Genomic DNA, 15,987 nt, shown 5'->3' with positions numbered 1-15,987 from the left:
TAATTAGGAGGTTTTATACATTTAAAAAATGTTTTAATGTTTATTTATTTTTGAGAGAGAGAGAGAGCACACACACAAGCAGGGGAGAGGCAGAGAGAGAGAGAGAGGGAGACACAGAATTCAAAGTAGGTTCCAGGCTCAGAGCTGTCAGCACAGAGTCCAAAGCAGGGCTCAAACTCCTGAATTGTGAGATCATGACCTGAGCCAAAGTCGGATGCTTAACCGACTGAGCCACCCAGGTGCCCCTTTATACATTTTAAATAGGAGCTTTAGATGAATTTGTTGTTTCAATTGAGAAGTTCACTGAGAATGCCCAGGTAGGAAAGAAGACAAATTCTAAGAGTCACATATAATTGATTTTTAACCTAGATAACGTGCTAATAGTACCTTGAATTTTAAAAATGAGTTTATTTCTTCACCCTCAGCCTTTTGTTTGTTTGTTTCTGCCATTCATACATTCATTCACAGACATCCCTGGAAAAGAAATAAAGGAAGTAAGGAAGGACGGAGGGAAGGAGGAAGGTTTTTCTTATCAGTTATATAAGAATATAGTAGTTATCCCAACAAAGTAGCTGCTCTTTATAAAATTTATCAGTCAATATTCAGCAGGAGTTTACCTGAGATACAACTAATATTGTCACCTTAGCTTCAAGGACACTAAACGTTTGCTTGGTCAACCACAGAGTCACAAGCAGTAGCCAAGCTATGTGCCCCTGAAATGAGAGACGTCTGTATTCAATGCTTTACCTATTGGCAGCCTTGAACTCTTTAGATTCCGAGAACCTTTCAGCCTTAGTATATCTTTCTCTTTGCTTCTAAGATTGCCTCTCTCAGAGGGCCAGGGTAAAGTTCCAGCAACATCAACAAATATGTCACTTAAGAATCTAGCTTTACAACTTGTTATTTTGCTGGATATATGGCATTCCAGTAACCATGGCTATGCAGAAAATGTAGAGGCATGAAGCCACCATTTATTATGCTCGTGAATTCCGTTGGGCAAGAATGTATCCAGAGAACACTGGGGACAGCTTGCCTCTGCTCCATGATGTCTGGGCCTCAGCTCACATAATCTGAAGACTTGTTCCTGCAGCTTGTCTGGAGGTTGATGCTGGCTGATGGCCATGAGTGTAGCTGGAGTTGCCGACTCAAACACCCACGTGTGGCCTCTCCTTTTGGCCTGGGCTCCAAAACGTGGTCTACAACACGGCAGCTGGGTTCCACAGGTGAGGGTCCTGGGAGAAAGTGAGGGAGGGTGGGAAGGGAGAGGGAGAAAGAGAAAGAGAGAAAGAGAGACAGACAGAGACAGACAGGGACAGAAAGAGAAATGGAGGGAAAGACAGAGAGGCAGAAAGGCAGGAAGGGAGCACGAGATGGGAAGGACAGAGAAAGCCAAGCAGAGGCTGTATGTCTTTTATGATCTTATCTTGGAAGTCACTCAACTCTGCTTCCCGGGTGTTGCGTTCATTAGCAGCCAGTCCCTAAACCCTGTCCGTATTCTCCACTTCCCAGTGGAACAGTGTCAATGTCAAGTAAAGCAGATGGGAGGGGATATATTTTTGTGTCCATCTTGAAAAGGTACAATCTGTGAGGATGAGCGATCCGGGTTCAAACTAGTTAATGGGCTTGTTCTCACCGCATCTAGAGAGCTTTGCTCCTCTCTGCCTAGCGTAGTGAGAGATGTTTTATTGTTCCTGTTTCTCAGGGACAAAGGGACAGATTCTTGCAATCAAAAGACCCCGAGTCTGGAGTTAGTGCTTCACCTCTTACCTTGGAATTTTCTATGGAAAAATCTGCCCTGAAATTATGGAAACCTTCAACAGATTGCTTAAACATGAGGCTACACCAGCTAGGAAAACCAAGAAAGAGTGACGAAAATCAATGCTTTTGTCAAATGTTTAAGAATATTTTTAGGACTTTATTCAGAGATCTCAATATTTTATATTGATGTATAAATATATACCTACTGATTTAACGTTCCAAATAATTATGGCTTGTTTTCTTTTCATTGTTCTTGGGAAATCTGAGGAGATTTTTGCTCACGTAAAATTATATTTCGGAAGGCGGCAAAGAATACCGTCATGATTCAAGTAATAGGATAATGTTAATGGGTTGAATAGTGTCCCCCCCACAAAAAGCTATGTTGAAGTCTTTCCCCCTAGGACCTCAGAATGTAACCTTATTTAGAAAGAGGGGCGTTGTCGTTATAATTAGTTCAAATGAGGCAATAGTCGAGTAGGGTGGGCCCGATATGACTGGTGTCCTTAGAAAAAGAGACACTAAAGGAACATGGCCATGTGAAGAACAGACACACTGGGGGAATGTCACAGTGGAGGCAGAGATTGAAGTGATCCATCCAGAAGCCAGAGAATTCCTAGAAGTACCAGAACCTGGGAGAGGCAAGAAAGGATCCTTCCTCAGAGGCTTTGGGGGAAGCATGACACTGACACCTTGATCTTGGATTTCTAGCCTCCAGAGCTGTGTGACAATAAATTTCTATTGTACGAAGGCACCCAGTTTGTGTATTTTGTTACAACAACTCTAGTCAACTAAATAAATCTTACTTCTTCCTCTAATAAAAAAAGATTAATATATTTATAGCTCCGTTGGGGTCTGGACTTTAGACATTTCTCTTAGGAGAATCGTGATATTGTCATTTCAGGTTTGGCTTCCAGCTTCTGTGACAGGTTTTTGTTACTTTCTCCCAATGGAGAATGAATGTCTAGATCTTCTTGGCCACCATCTTCGCATTTGAGGCACCGATACCAATTCTTTGTCCTTCATGAAATCTTTCTCAACGTTTCCAACAGGAAGTGATCCTTCTCTTCCCTAAACTTCCAAGGTGCCCCGTCTGTGCCTTATGTGACATTTTCACTTGTCCTCGTGTGCCTATGGTTATTTACGTGAATGACGTCTTCCTTATCGGGTAAACCAGCGGATGGAAGAGTTAAGGTTTGGATCTTAGCATTTCCCATTGCACTGAGCACAGCGCCCCGTCGTTAGTGAGTGTTGCGTAAATATTTAAATACTGACTGAAAAGTTTTATGAGATCGGAACAGATGAAGGTGTCTGTCCCAGGGCAAAACTTGCAAGTATGTTAGGATTAGGAGATTACGGTGCAGTCCCTTTTCCCCCAGACTCATTGCTTTTCATGGCCTCGGACACCACTGAGACCAGGTTCCATGTGAGTGCTGAGTGCAACCCCTAGATCTCGGTGACGAGGCATCTTCTTTTCCTACTCAGCCCTTTCATCACAACAGGGTTACATCTTTCACTGCCCACCCTGAAAGCATGAGCTGGGTGGAATCACACGGCTAAGAGCATGGACTTTGGTGCCAGACAGGCTGGGTTCTCTAGTATCCCACTCAGATCTCTCTCCAAAGAGCCCACTATCGGAGGTAGAGCCCTCTCCCCTCCCCCACCAGCGTCTGCTGGGACCACTACACTAAGCCATTCATGCTGCACGAGGAATTCTTCCAACCTTGACCCAAGATTCCTCATCCATCAGCCTGTCTGAGACTTTTGTCAGTGGTCGGAGGCTTTTTCTACCCAGGGCTTCCTTCTTTACCTTCTGGCATAGATATCACACCTGCATCTTCGTCTGAAGCCTGCCCTTGCCCCCTCCTCCTGTGTCCGCTCCCTTCATCCTTCATAGGCGTTTCTCCCAATGAACCTCACGCCCATCTCATGTCACCTTGGCCTTTACTCCCCAGAGGACACAAATGGAAAACAGGTTACCCATTCCTGTGTGTAAAGCACTGAGGACAGTGCCCGTACAGCGAGCACTCTGTGTTCGCTGCCTGGAATTCTTCAGCGCCTGATGCTGAACAGATTGTTTGATCAACGTGTGATCAACGTGAGATCCCCATGAGAAGTAAACGCCATTATTACCTCAATTCTCGGTGGAAAGTATTTCAGGCTCCGTGTTATGTGAATAGCGTTAATTCTTTTTTTAATGTTCATTTATTTACTTTAAAAGAATTTTTTTAATGTTTATTTATTTTTGAGAGAGGGACGGAGACCAAACACGAGTGGGGAAGGGGAGAGAGCGAGGGAGACAGAGAATCCAAAGCAGGTTCCAGGCTCCGAGCTGTCAGCACAGAGCCCGACGCGGGTCTGGAACCCACGAACTGTGAGATCATGACCTGAGCCGAAGTCGGACGCTTACCGACTGAGCCACCCAGGCGCCCCCATTTATTTACTTTTGAGAGAGAAAGAGAGCTCAGGTGCTTAAGTGGAAGAGGGGCAGAGAGAGAGGGAGATGGACGATCTGAAGCAGACTGTGTTGACAGCAGAGAGCGCGATGCAGGGCTGCAACCGTGAGAACCCAAGCCCAAGTCCACCGCTTAACGGACTGAGCCACCTAAGTGCCCCAATAATAATCCGTCACTCCCCTTGGTGGGTATTGCTAAATTCTTAATCCCCAGATTGTCCTGAGGATAGCATTCTGAAACTACTCTAGGATAATTTAGTAAGCTCCTAGGAGTTCCATTATTATGAGTAAAAAAAAAAAAAAAACCCTAAAAGAAATGATGTTACTTAAAGTCCAATCCTTTTTTCTGCCGATATTCACTTGTTCTTTATTTACACTTTGGTAAAAAGAATTGCCCTCATCCTGTTTATGACAGTTGGGGGAAAAATCTGTCTCTGCTTCTTCTTCATTCCTCTAGACTAAACATTACCAGTGCTCCTAATGTTCTTTTTTTTTTTTTTTTTTTGATCTTCATTTCCAAACTATTTATCACTTGTGCTCTCTTTTCCTGAATGTTCTCCAGAGTTCCAAAAAGTTGCGCCACGCACTGAAGAAACCTCTCCAAAGGGGTTTAAGCGATTGCAAATAGAAACACCAGGAGCGCTGCCTGTCTTCCCCCAAACGACTGCGATTAATAAAATCCAGGGGACGCAGTTTCTTCCTTTAATTTACAACTTCACTGTATTGGGGGGAAAACAGTAGATTAATAAGGAATTAAGCGGAGGGGGTTGTGCATCTGGATATGGTTAATATAAAAGAAATTCAGCATAAGGAGTTCCTATTTTTAATTGCTACAAGGTGCGTATGTTTATCATTGTTGAAAAGCTAATTTGAGAGGCTTAACATCCATTAATTCACGTATCATTTGCTGGTAACCACACAAGTAAGAAAAGTCTCAAGGGCCAGAACTTAAATTAAAATGTGCTCTAAAGTTTCCCTTTCTTTAAGAAAAGAAGAAAAACCCCACCAATTAAAACCAGTATTTTGCTCTCTAATGCATCTTTTTTGGCAGTTAAACTATTTTACGGTGCCAACGTGAAAGCCTTGATTAGAATGCTTTGTCATGGATCCTGTTTTTAAGTAAGCACTACCTGTTGTGTTAGTGGTCCTCATGAAAGAGGCCTGGCTTCATTTCTTCTCTACGTGCTGGAAGGCAACGTAAAGCACGGTTTTCAAGGCCACCCGCGCCCTGACCTTCAGCATCCACAGCCGAATAATCACAGTCTGTCCAGACTTGACTGCTACATATAATCCTGCTACATTTGCTGGTGTTTGTGACGACCAGTCTAGGCCACAAAGCCACCTGGTTCACCACACAATGCCTGGCACTGGGTCAATCATGCCAATCAGTGGAAATAAGTCCAGAAGCTTGAATTTCACCGATAGAATTGTGCCTAAAACAATGGGGTTTCTGAGAAATAGCCTCTGGGCATTTCAGCCTTTTTTTTTTTTGACATTGGGATTATGCTGAGATATCGCCCAACCTCCCAACCCACTAAGCTCAGTTAGCCAAGCCTCCTTCAGATTCAAAAGCTCTGCATTATCTCTAAATAAAATAAATGGGAGACACCACTCGGAGAGGGAAATCAGAGATTTAGAACACCCTGGGAGATGACAATAAGAGTGGGGGGGGGGGGGACAGGAAGGCTACAAGACAATGAGTCTTAAGGCTCTAAAACTAACAAGGGCTGTGCTTTTAAAAGCTTGTCACTTGAAACCTACAGGGGATTGAGAGGGAAAATTAGTTTGGCATTCGGAGGCCCATAATGTTACAAGAAAAAAAAAAGAAAAAAGGCCTAAAAGGTACACACGCTCAGAAAAAAACAACAGAAACTAAAACTAAAATAAAATGTAATTACAAATCACTTAAACTCTGCCACCACAAATCCCCCAGCTGTCCCAGATTCTCTCATCAAAGGAGGTTCTGGGAGACAGTCAACAAATCAGAGCCGTAAACACCAATGAAGAGGTCTCCCTGGTTAAATTTGGGCCTACTGGTCCAACATGGTGTCTCGTATGTAAAAATCACGCTGAAGTCGCTTTGAAATGTCTACAACCAATCATTTCCCCCAGTTAGAAACCAAGGGAAGAATGGGGGAAAAATGGAAAATAATAAAAAAGTCACTACTGAGGTGGCCCAAGAATTGTTGGATTTTAGAAGCAGCCATTAAGTCATCCTTTCCTTTCAGATGATGGACTGGATTCCAACGCTGTGCCCTTGATCTTCCCATCATCCTTCTCTGTCCTTTCTAGAAACCCATGCAAGTCAAATTCAGGGGTGTGGTAGGTATGAAGACCTCTGGGCTGAGAATGGGTACCCCCTAGAGCCTGGACCTAACACCCATACAAGCTGGGTGATGCCACATCTCAGATTCTTCAGGGGTAAGGTTATACTGGATGGTTCACAAGAGGGGCCATCGCAAAGTACCACAGACTTAAACAACAGACAGCTCTGACTTATACTCTGACAGCTCTGGAGGCTGGAAGTCCAAGATCAGGGTGTCAGCAGGTATGGTTTCTCCTGAGGCCTCTCTCCTTGGCTTGTAGGTAACTATCTCCTGATGTCCTTACGTCATCCTTCCTCTGTATGTGTCTTTGTCCCAATCTCTTCTTCTTCTTTGTTTTCAAATGTTTATTTTTTTTGAGAGAGAGAGACAGAGAGTATTAGCAGGGGAGGGGCAGTGAGAGAGACACACACAGAGAGAGAGAGAGAGAGAGAGAGAGGGAATCCCAAGCAGGCTCTACACTATCAGCACAGAGCCTGATGTGGAGCTTGAACTCACGAACTGCGAGATCATGACCTGAGCCAAAATCAAGAGTCGGACACTCAACCGACTGAGCCACCCAGGCACACCCTAATCCTCTCTTCTTTTGAGGACACCTGTCATATTGGATTGAGGCCCTACCCTTATGATCTCATTTTACCTAATCATCTCTTTAAATGTACTATCTCCAAACACACTCCCATTCTGAGCAAGAAACAGAATTGTGCAAGGCTTCTTTTAAATAATTTGTCGAATTGTTGTATTTTTTCATAAGGATACAAGAGAAAGTGAGGAAGATCTCAGCCATCTCTAGCAAGACTCTGTGGAGAATGAAACATTTCCAAGGTTCTGGTCATTTCGTTTCTTCAGGGGAGATAGCCATCGTTCTCTGCTCCAAGTGATTTCAGATGACAAAGTGATCTGCCCCTTCTGTCCCTACCTCTACTGCTCCCAGTGTTACTTGAGTATCTCTGGTGTCTTTGGGTTCTACCTCCTTGACACAGAGGGTGAGTAGAATGGCCAGCCAGCAGTCCGAACACACTGCCTCTGTTGGGGGTCTGCTGTGAGGTCACCCCATGGGCCATTGGTTAGCCTAGTGATGGCTGATTCCTGTCCGCTGTCTATCTTGGGTCTTCTCCACCTGATGATGAGACCACAAGGCTCTAAGTAAGGTGACTGATAGCTGGGGACTTCCTTTGAAAGGACATTGGGTGTTCTGGGTACGTTAAGATTTCATAAAAGTAGACAATGGATCCAGTAGGCACCTTACTAAGTATTCCCAGTACCTCTCACCTCTTTCTTTCCATTTACCAAGAAGCTACATAGTAGTTTACATTAGTTGCCTTCACTTTTTATTTACCTTCATTCCCTATTATCCTAATACATGAAATCTTCTGACTTCAGAGCTCATCTTCTTTCCACTGTAACTGAAATTATCTTCCAGCTTCAATATCCATTTATCATTTTCTTCTCAAACCTGCTGCTGCACTTAAAACCATTCGTTGAGCGCCTCCGCTAGCAAAGCCCCTTACCTTGGCTTCTGTGACTGCATTATTCAGGGGGGATATATTCAGGGGGGATCATTATTATGCTGGGGGATGGACAGCAAGCTGTAGGGCAAATCTTGGAGCCAAGGGACCTGGATATGAATCCAGATTATCCCCACTGCTTAACATCTATGTAGCATTGTGTATGCTAATTCCATTCAGTTCAATAACTTTATTTTTGTGTACCTATTATGTTTGTGATGGCTCTGTAATGGGGAAGAATTCCAGGTAACACCAGGGATTGGATTTAGATGAGTGGGGAAATAGATGTGAAGAGAATCAAACTTTACTTCTCATACTCAGATGCCAAGATCTGTTGATTCTGCCTCGATAATATCTCCCACATTTATTCCTCTCCATCTCTGTTACCCTGGTAGAACACCGCCCCCACCCCCCCCCCCTCCCCTACCATTGAGCTAACTTAGTGGTTGGCAGACAGAGTCCTGAGCAGCTCTCGGAAATCCCAGGGAGACCCTCAGGGGCTTCGTGGGTGGGAAAGCAAGAAAACGGTATGTCTCTTTACGATGTCCATTCCTGCCTCCTGAGTTTTAAGAAAGCCAGTTCCATTTTTATCTGTTTAATGTATTTTTTTTTTATATCTGAAGGAAATATTTTCTATTTAACTTAAAAAAAAACCACTGGCCCACATATTGATTTTGTCTCTTAATTGGCCTATCTTTATAGTACTTCTCCTATAATCTAGTTTATAGTCAGCTTTCAGATTATTTCAAGCAACGCACACTTTTGCTCATGTCATTTTCTATTGCCTGGAAATGCAATACTAGACGTGGTAGCCATTCTCCATAAATGACTATTTAAATTAACTTAAAGTAAATGAAAAATGGAGTTCCTCAGTTGTACTAGCCATATTTCATGCTCCATAGCCACACGCACCTAGTGGCCGCCATACTGCCCAGCTCATACTTGGAATATTTCCATTATTGCCGATATTTCTGTTGGACAGGCTGGCCTAGATCACTATTTAAACACTTCTGACCTTGGCTTGGCACTTAAATCTACCCTTTCCAAGCCCATCTGCTGCTGTTTTCCTTGATGTAATTCCCTTATTAGACTGAACTGTTACCAAACATATATGCTCACTTCCTGTCTTCATGGTCCAACTTACCCAGCTCCACTGAGGTTCCCTTCACCCAATCACTCACTGTATGCTCAAATCCTACTCCCCATTTAGGGACTCTCCTCCATGAAGTCCTTTTGTAAGTTCCCCAACCCAAAGCAATCTCTTCCTGCGAACTCTCATGGGATTTTAAATGAGGCCACCCTACTGTCGTCTTTCACCAATTCTTCTAGAATTATAACTATCTGCACATATGTTTTAGTTCTTGAGTTGGTAGGGCTTCCCCCCAGAAGCTGATTCTAAGACAGGGATTCAGATGTAAGTAGTTTAGTTGAGAGGAGATCCCAGAAATCTCCAGTAGGGGGAGAAGCAAGTCAGTAAAGGATACATGAGCCATTCAGAGCCTACTGTGGGCAACCTGAGCTCAGTCCCATTGGGGGACATGGTCAAACACAGTTATCCCACCCTAGGTCAAAGACGTTGGGGTATTTATTCACCAATGCATTTTCCATGTTTTATTTGAGGTCTGTTTCCAGGGAAAATAATTCCTGGGCATTTCCAGCTTGTCCTACATACAGGCCAAACACACTTGACCAGAAAGAGAAAATCCCTCAGGCAGAGAGCTGTGGCAGAGCACCAGCTACGTCTGCAAACTGGAAGGTACGTCCTCGAGGGCTGAGGCCATCTGGGTCAGTTACGTGCGCCTTCCTTAGTCACCTAACGTAGGCAATCAGTAAATAATTGTTCAGTGAATGAACAATTCCACACATTATCCCAAAGATAGTGGACACTAGAGAAGAATTCTTACTGGAATCTGATGGTTTGGGTAACCCAGATAATCTCTGAACAGACTGATACTTGGGGTTTTTTTTTGTTGTTGTTGGCTTTCACATTGGTACTTACGAACCAAAGGTTGTAAAAGTGTGGGAATTTGCTCAGGTAAACCGTAAAGGAGCTCTGGGATTGCTTCAGAAGCTTCCCTGGGTAAAGGAGGTTGTATCCAGAGAGGAATCCTCAGTGGAACAGCTGCAGCACTTACCTTTGACCCTGATAATGCTTTGCCACATCTGTCAGAGGGACTAGACTTCATTGCATCAGTGACTGGGCAGGGTCCATCTTCTGTGTTGGTCAGGAGAGATAAAGCAGAAGCATAAAAGTTGGGAATCTAGGAGGAAAGCGTGTGTGTGTGTGTGTGTGTGTGTGTGTGTGTGTGTGTGTGCGTGTGCGCATGCGCACGTGTACTCACGCTCATTGCTGGCATACGGGGCATCCCTGTGCCCGGCTGAGGGCAGTCCCACACCCTGCATGGCGCTAAGCCCACAGTGGGGCGGCTCCAGCACAGGCCCCCTCCCACCCGTAGATGACTTTGCTCCTGACCCTCACCAACAAGAAACCACGCGGCGTTCGGAGCTTCTAGGTCAGCAGTGCTCACGGAGCCTCCCTTTAACACACCGTTAATAGCCAGTGTAATGCCCTCGAGCAAACCTGGCATACGGCCCTGACCTTCCTGCTGTCCTCACCCATTTCTGCACGTGAAACAATTAAAGAGCAAAAGTGAACTTTCAGTCTCCCTCTCTATTTATTGCGGGGTTAACTCCCACCAGTTCTGCCCACTGCAATTAATTAATTGTGTCCACTTACTTCTTTCCATTTTAATGGAAACGTGGCTTCCAGGGCAACTGATGCCCAGGGCCAGATCTTTGGAAACGCAAGGTGCAGCTGTGATTTCTGAGAAACATGAGAGAAAACAGGGGTGAGGGACTAGCCCGGGAGCTGATAGCAGAGATTCCCGGAGGAGAACCAGAAACACTAGGAGACCGCTCTCTCCTATGTCCAAGGGCATCTCAAGTGATAATATCAGGGGCCCACCTTACACAGTTAGGTGTCCCCCAAGATGAGGGCAAAATCGCAACAACAAAAAAATCCAGTGAACAGTGTATAAAAGACCAGGCAGGGTGAGCCTGCCATACTGGGTCCCCGTCACCAGGCTAATTCGGTCCCCCAAAAGGAGCCTGGTGAGAGGGGGGACTAGACAGCTGGCCGGGTAGAAGCTAGCACAATGTCAAAGCTGAATAAAGGCCCAGATGGTGACTCCATGTGTAAACCACGTGGTAGAATCATAGCCTGTGGGCTATAATTTCCAGAATGCTTGTCTTCTTGTCCCAGCTTGCCAGTTACCTGGGAAAGTTACTCAATCTCTCTCAGGCCTCAGAATCCTCATCTTTAAAATGAAGAAGGTAAAAGCGTCCACCTCAAGGCTTGTGTGAGGATGAAAAGTATAACCAGATCCTAAATACTTGGGGGCGCTGGGTGCTTGGGTGGTTCAGTTGGCTAAGCGTCTGACTTCCGCTCAAGTCATGACACGGTTCGCGGGTTCAAGCCCCGCATCAGACTCTGTGCTGACAACTCTCTGTGTTGTGTCTCCCTCTCTCTCTGCCCTTCCCCTGCTCCTGCTCTGTCTCTCTCTCTCTCTCTCAAAATTAAATAAATATTTTAAAAATTAATAGATGCCTGGGGAGGGCTGCTATTATTATGGATGCAGAATCTCAGAAGATAGCTCTGTGCTACCCCATCCCAGGCCAAAATCTGCAATAAGGGCATTTAAGGATTAACAGAAATCAGAGTTGTCGCTCACTCACCAAGTCCTGACTTACGCACTAGATTTGTAGGTTGCAGGTTTACAGTCGCTTACACAACTCCAGGTTGGTCTGAGCACTAGCATGAGTTGGTGTGGGCATCAGTGGGCCTCAGGTTTGGGAAGGAAAGGCAGCATGGGTACAGGATTGGGGCCTCATAGAATTTTCCCGAAAAAATCGTGAAATCAAACTGGGATTAGGACAGCACAAGGTATAGGAGATGTGAAAATGGTCGGCCCGGAATAATTTGAGAGACACTCGACCACACCACCTCCAAATACTCCTTGTGGTCCCACCCCACAGAATTCCTGCGTGGGATTATATCTGCTGGATGTCCTGAATAGGCAGTCAGGGAAGGAGCCTTCTCTCTGGATGGCGATGATTGAAATGCATCCTTCGCCGTGAAGCGGAGAGATTCAGGGGTGCTGGTGCGGGGACCCGCTTCACTCTGTTCTATCCGTTTATCGCCATATTGGTGAAAGACACGGAGATGGTCCCTGTGGGGACAGCACATGAAACAGAAAGGGTTTCCTGGCTGCAAATAAAATCGTTTGGATTTCTGTGTTGACGATAGAGTTCCTTATTTCTTGGTCAGCATCGCGCACGTGGTCTAGCAAACCTCCCCCAGTACCTCCTCGTCATTATAAGCCCAGACAGCAGACCCTTCTAGGCATGCCACCACGGTGAGCTCTCCCTCCTTCTGCTGCTGTCCCTACTTGAACTCAGAAGCAGGAGGGGGAAATACCAAACGAATCCTCCCCTACCGGAGCCAATCTTCTCACAACATTAGAATTTGAAAGGCTTCTTTGAGTAGGTCTAAGGAAAAGTGGTAGACATGCGCCCAGCCTTACCGAACCACAGTGAGGCAGAATTTGGTCAGGGTTGTAAAGGGAAAAGGAAAAGAATGGGAGGACAGGGGTCCGGCGAGGAAAGGAGGATGGCCAGGCCCTTGGAGAAACGATCTCCCTCCCGGTGGTCAAGGCTGGAGCCAGTTCATTAGCACCTGCTGTCAAAAAACTCCATGTCTGATGGGAGAAAGTTGCAAGACCCCTTGCTGTAAACTTACAGGAAAAGGGCACAGCTCGCGGGACCGAGGGGAAGTCAAGATGTGCGGGCAGAGATGAGGTCAGCCTGCCCTTAGCATTTGTGGGTGGAGCGCGAAGGCTGTGAAATATGCTAGTTTCTTACAGAAAGGGGCAGACGCCTGAATGCACTGGTCTCGTAGCTGGCCTTCTGCGTTGCCCGGCCCTTCCAAATCTCAGGAAGCTGCCGCCATCATACTAGAAAGCTGCATCCAGCGACTCCATCCCTTGGAAACAGGCTCCTAGGAAAACTTAAAGATTCTGAACCCTGCCACGATCCACTCCAGATTAAACTACTGCGAAAAAAATAAATAAATAAAAGATGTAAAGACGAGGTGCCAAAGTACTCTTCCCATCGGAGAGTTCAGCGGATCGGGGCATATCAACAGGGCGGGCTGGAGGGGCAAATGGTTTATGAGAAGGAAGTCACCCAGATGGAGGCGTATAGATCCGGGCCTTTCATCATTTTTGGAGGGGTCGGGGGGGGGGTGCATGAGTGGCTGCTCAGGCCTCTGGACGGCCGAGCAGCCCCTCAGAGAATTGAAAAAGAGCCCTTGAAGATGAGCCCTAGGAAGTGGCCTAGGCATGGAGGGGCAACAGCCATGGGGACACGGGATATTTACCTTAACTCAGCCTAGTCCATTCACTGTGCCGGCAGCTACAGAGGGCATGGAATGAAGTGGCATTCATGGCTGGGGCGTGCTACGGGGCATTTCAGCGGCGACCGGAATCTTTGCTGCTAGCATCAGTGACCTGGGCACCCGGCCAAGCAGCCTCTAGAGTGCCACAGGCGTATCACCGCCGCAATTCAGATCTACAATGTGGCCTTGGAGAACCGAGAGGGTTTCTGAGGAGCGTGTGCATGAAACTCCCTGGGAATTTCCAGAGCTCGCCTGGAGGGATTGGAGCTGCTCTGAGGCTCTGTAATCTTCAATTTGTGGTCGAGTCAAAGAGGACAGCGCTTGCTATTGCCAGTGCGTTAAAGAAAAGCATGTCCCGTACACAACCCGTGAGCACAAAATAGTGCGACATTGCCATGAGTGATACCTGAAAATCAGTCTCGTCATTTATAGGCATAGGAAGGGTAGGAACGTCATTCTCCTGACTTTGCTGCACGTAGAGTCTGGCTTGGTTTTCTTTTCATCCCCAGCACGAAATAGGGTATGTGTTGGTCACATATCCCATTCTCCTTCAGTTGTCCTTGTGATTGATCAGCATGATGGAGGGTCAGCTGGAGTCAGGGTCACAGGAGACTCTCAAAGAATCAGCTCTTCAGAGCTCAATTGTCCCCCAGCCCAGCCCCCCTCTGATTTATACTCTACCAGGCTGCAGAGTCCTGACCCCGCGGTGTAACGCTCGAATCCGATAAGCTGATCACAAAACCCTCTTTATTCTCAAGACCACTGCTCCGTTCGAGCCCTGCTGTATTCGAGTCACCTCAGGGTAGGGGCGGCCTTCAGGAGTGACACAGAGACTGGCAGACTGTCATCGAAAGTGCAGGCTGCCAACCCTCTCAGGTTACGAGGAATGATTACGGGTAAAGTATGCTTTGAATGTGGGAAAAGGGGGAGACTTAAAATGTATTTGGCTCAGACAATTCGTTTTAAGGGATTTAGTCCCCAATTCCTTGCAATCATAATCATGGCCCACTTTCGCAGTCACTAGACTATCAAATCCTGTGTATACAAAATAAAGGACTCTCAAAAGGGGAAACTTCAAAAATGCTAACTTACAGAGGTGGTACAAATGTTATTTGAGACACCGTGAAACAGTATTATTGGAAATTAACTGCAGTGGAGAGCCTACTTTTCTGTTTCTAGATATGGCAGAGATTAGGTACAGCGTTGTTTAGAAATTGGAGACTTGCAGATCCCTTCGCTTTTTCGGGGATTAAAGAGACGATAACCTGGTCTGTTACATTTAAAGTGGAAACAAAGGTGGTGACTGGCGGGAGGTGGAATTTCCTTGTCTTTTGTCTGCACACCCATTTAGCACATCTTATTTGGCAAAATAAGCTTCCTTGTTTTTCAGGATGTGTTTGCAGAGTGTTCTGTCACACAGCTTCCTAATTATGCCAGTGCACGGGGTTCTGAGGCCTTTTTTCCCCTTCTGCCAAGTTCACCTTCGGCAATGACAGTGAAAAATTAGGGGCTGGCTCCGCCTGGTGCCTTGGCTGGAAAACTGCATCTGCATGTATGTGGCCCTCGATCGAGATGGAGCGCCCTCTAGTGCGCAGAAACAGTAAAACTACGCATTAAACGCTAGTGGCTAATTACCCATTAAAAATACTGAAACTACAAAATATTAAAACTGCGGGAAAAGGCGATCAAGTATGCCCTTCCCCCGAGCCAGGCGTTGTGATAAGGACTGTGTATTGTTGCGTTGGTCGCCGGTTGCTGTGGCTTGAAACACTAGCCCTTTGTTAGCTCCCACGGTTTCCTGTGAGCCAGATTTCAGGAACAGCTCAGTTGGGTGGTTTCTTACCAGGTTGCAGTCAGACTGCGGCTGGGGCGTCGCAAAGCCTCCTTCGATTACATGTCTGGTGGCTGGGCTGGTAATACTGGGAGAGCCGCGGTAGCAACTTCCGGCACCTTTCCCTGTCTCCCCTCCCTGGTATTCCCCAGCACGACCAGACTGCTTTCCTGTTGGCTCAGGGCTTCCAAGTGGAAAAGAGAGGAGAGCCAGGAGGAAGCTGCAATGCTTTCTCTGACCTGGCTCCGAAGTCATCCCGCGTCATTTAGGCTGTGTTCCATTGGAAGAGGCAGTTACTGTTTTCGCATCAATAGTGTCTTTATGATTCCATTTTATCTCCACTATTGCTTGTTTTTTGTTTTTTGTTTTTGTCTCTTTATAGCTTTCTAATGATTGCCCTAGGTTTGATAATATGTATATATCTTTTTTAAACATAATCTCTACACCCCCACATGGGGATCAAACTCACAACCCCGAGATTCAGAATCATATACTCTTCTGACTGAGCCAGCCAGGCGCCAGGATAATTCCTATACATCTTTAATATTCACATTCTACCTTCAAATGCTATAGCATTTCATGAGTAGCTTAAGGATCTCACAATTTACAGCTATATACTCCTGAGTCCCTTTTCCCATTCTTCGTGCTATTGTTTTTAT

The 15,987-nt window shown here is 45.9% G+C and overlaps 2 long non-coding RNA genes across 2 annotated transcripts in view; both read right to left on the bottom strand.

The window, feature by feature from the left end:
- The window catches only part of LOC109499569, a 28,045-nt gene extending 24,034 nt beyond the window's left edge, over window positions 1–4,011 (bottom strand). The window contains exon 1 of the long non-coding RNA XR_006597565.1: window positions 388–4,011. This is a non-coding gene — a long non-coding RNA (uncharacterized LOC109499569). The remainder of the gene's footprint in view (window positions 1–387) is intronic.
- Window positions 4,012–4,550: 539 nt separating this feature from the next.
- Window positions 4,551–15,575, bottom strand: LOC123385297. Its single transcript, XR_006597563.1, has 3 exons — window positions 15,341–15,575; window positions 10,178–10,257; window positions 4,551–4,928 (listed from the first exon to the last, which is right to left on the bottom strand). It is a non-coding gene; the product is annotated as an uncharacterized LOC123385297 (long non-coding RNA).
- Between the last annotated feature and the right edge of the window lie 412 nt (window positions 15,576–15,987).

The sequence above is a fragment of the Felis catus genome, chromosome B2 (genome assembly GCF_018350175.1).
Source record: "Felis catus isolate Fca126 chromosome B2, F.catus_Fca126_mat1.0, whole genome shotgun sequence".
Lineage (NCBI taxonomy): Eukaryota > Metazoa > Chordata > Mammalia > Carnivora > Felidae > Felis > Felis catus.
The sequence above is the reverse complement of the archived record's forward strand: the minus strand, read 5'-3'. Positions and strand labels throughout refer to the sequence as shown.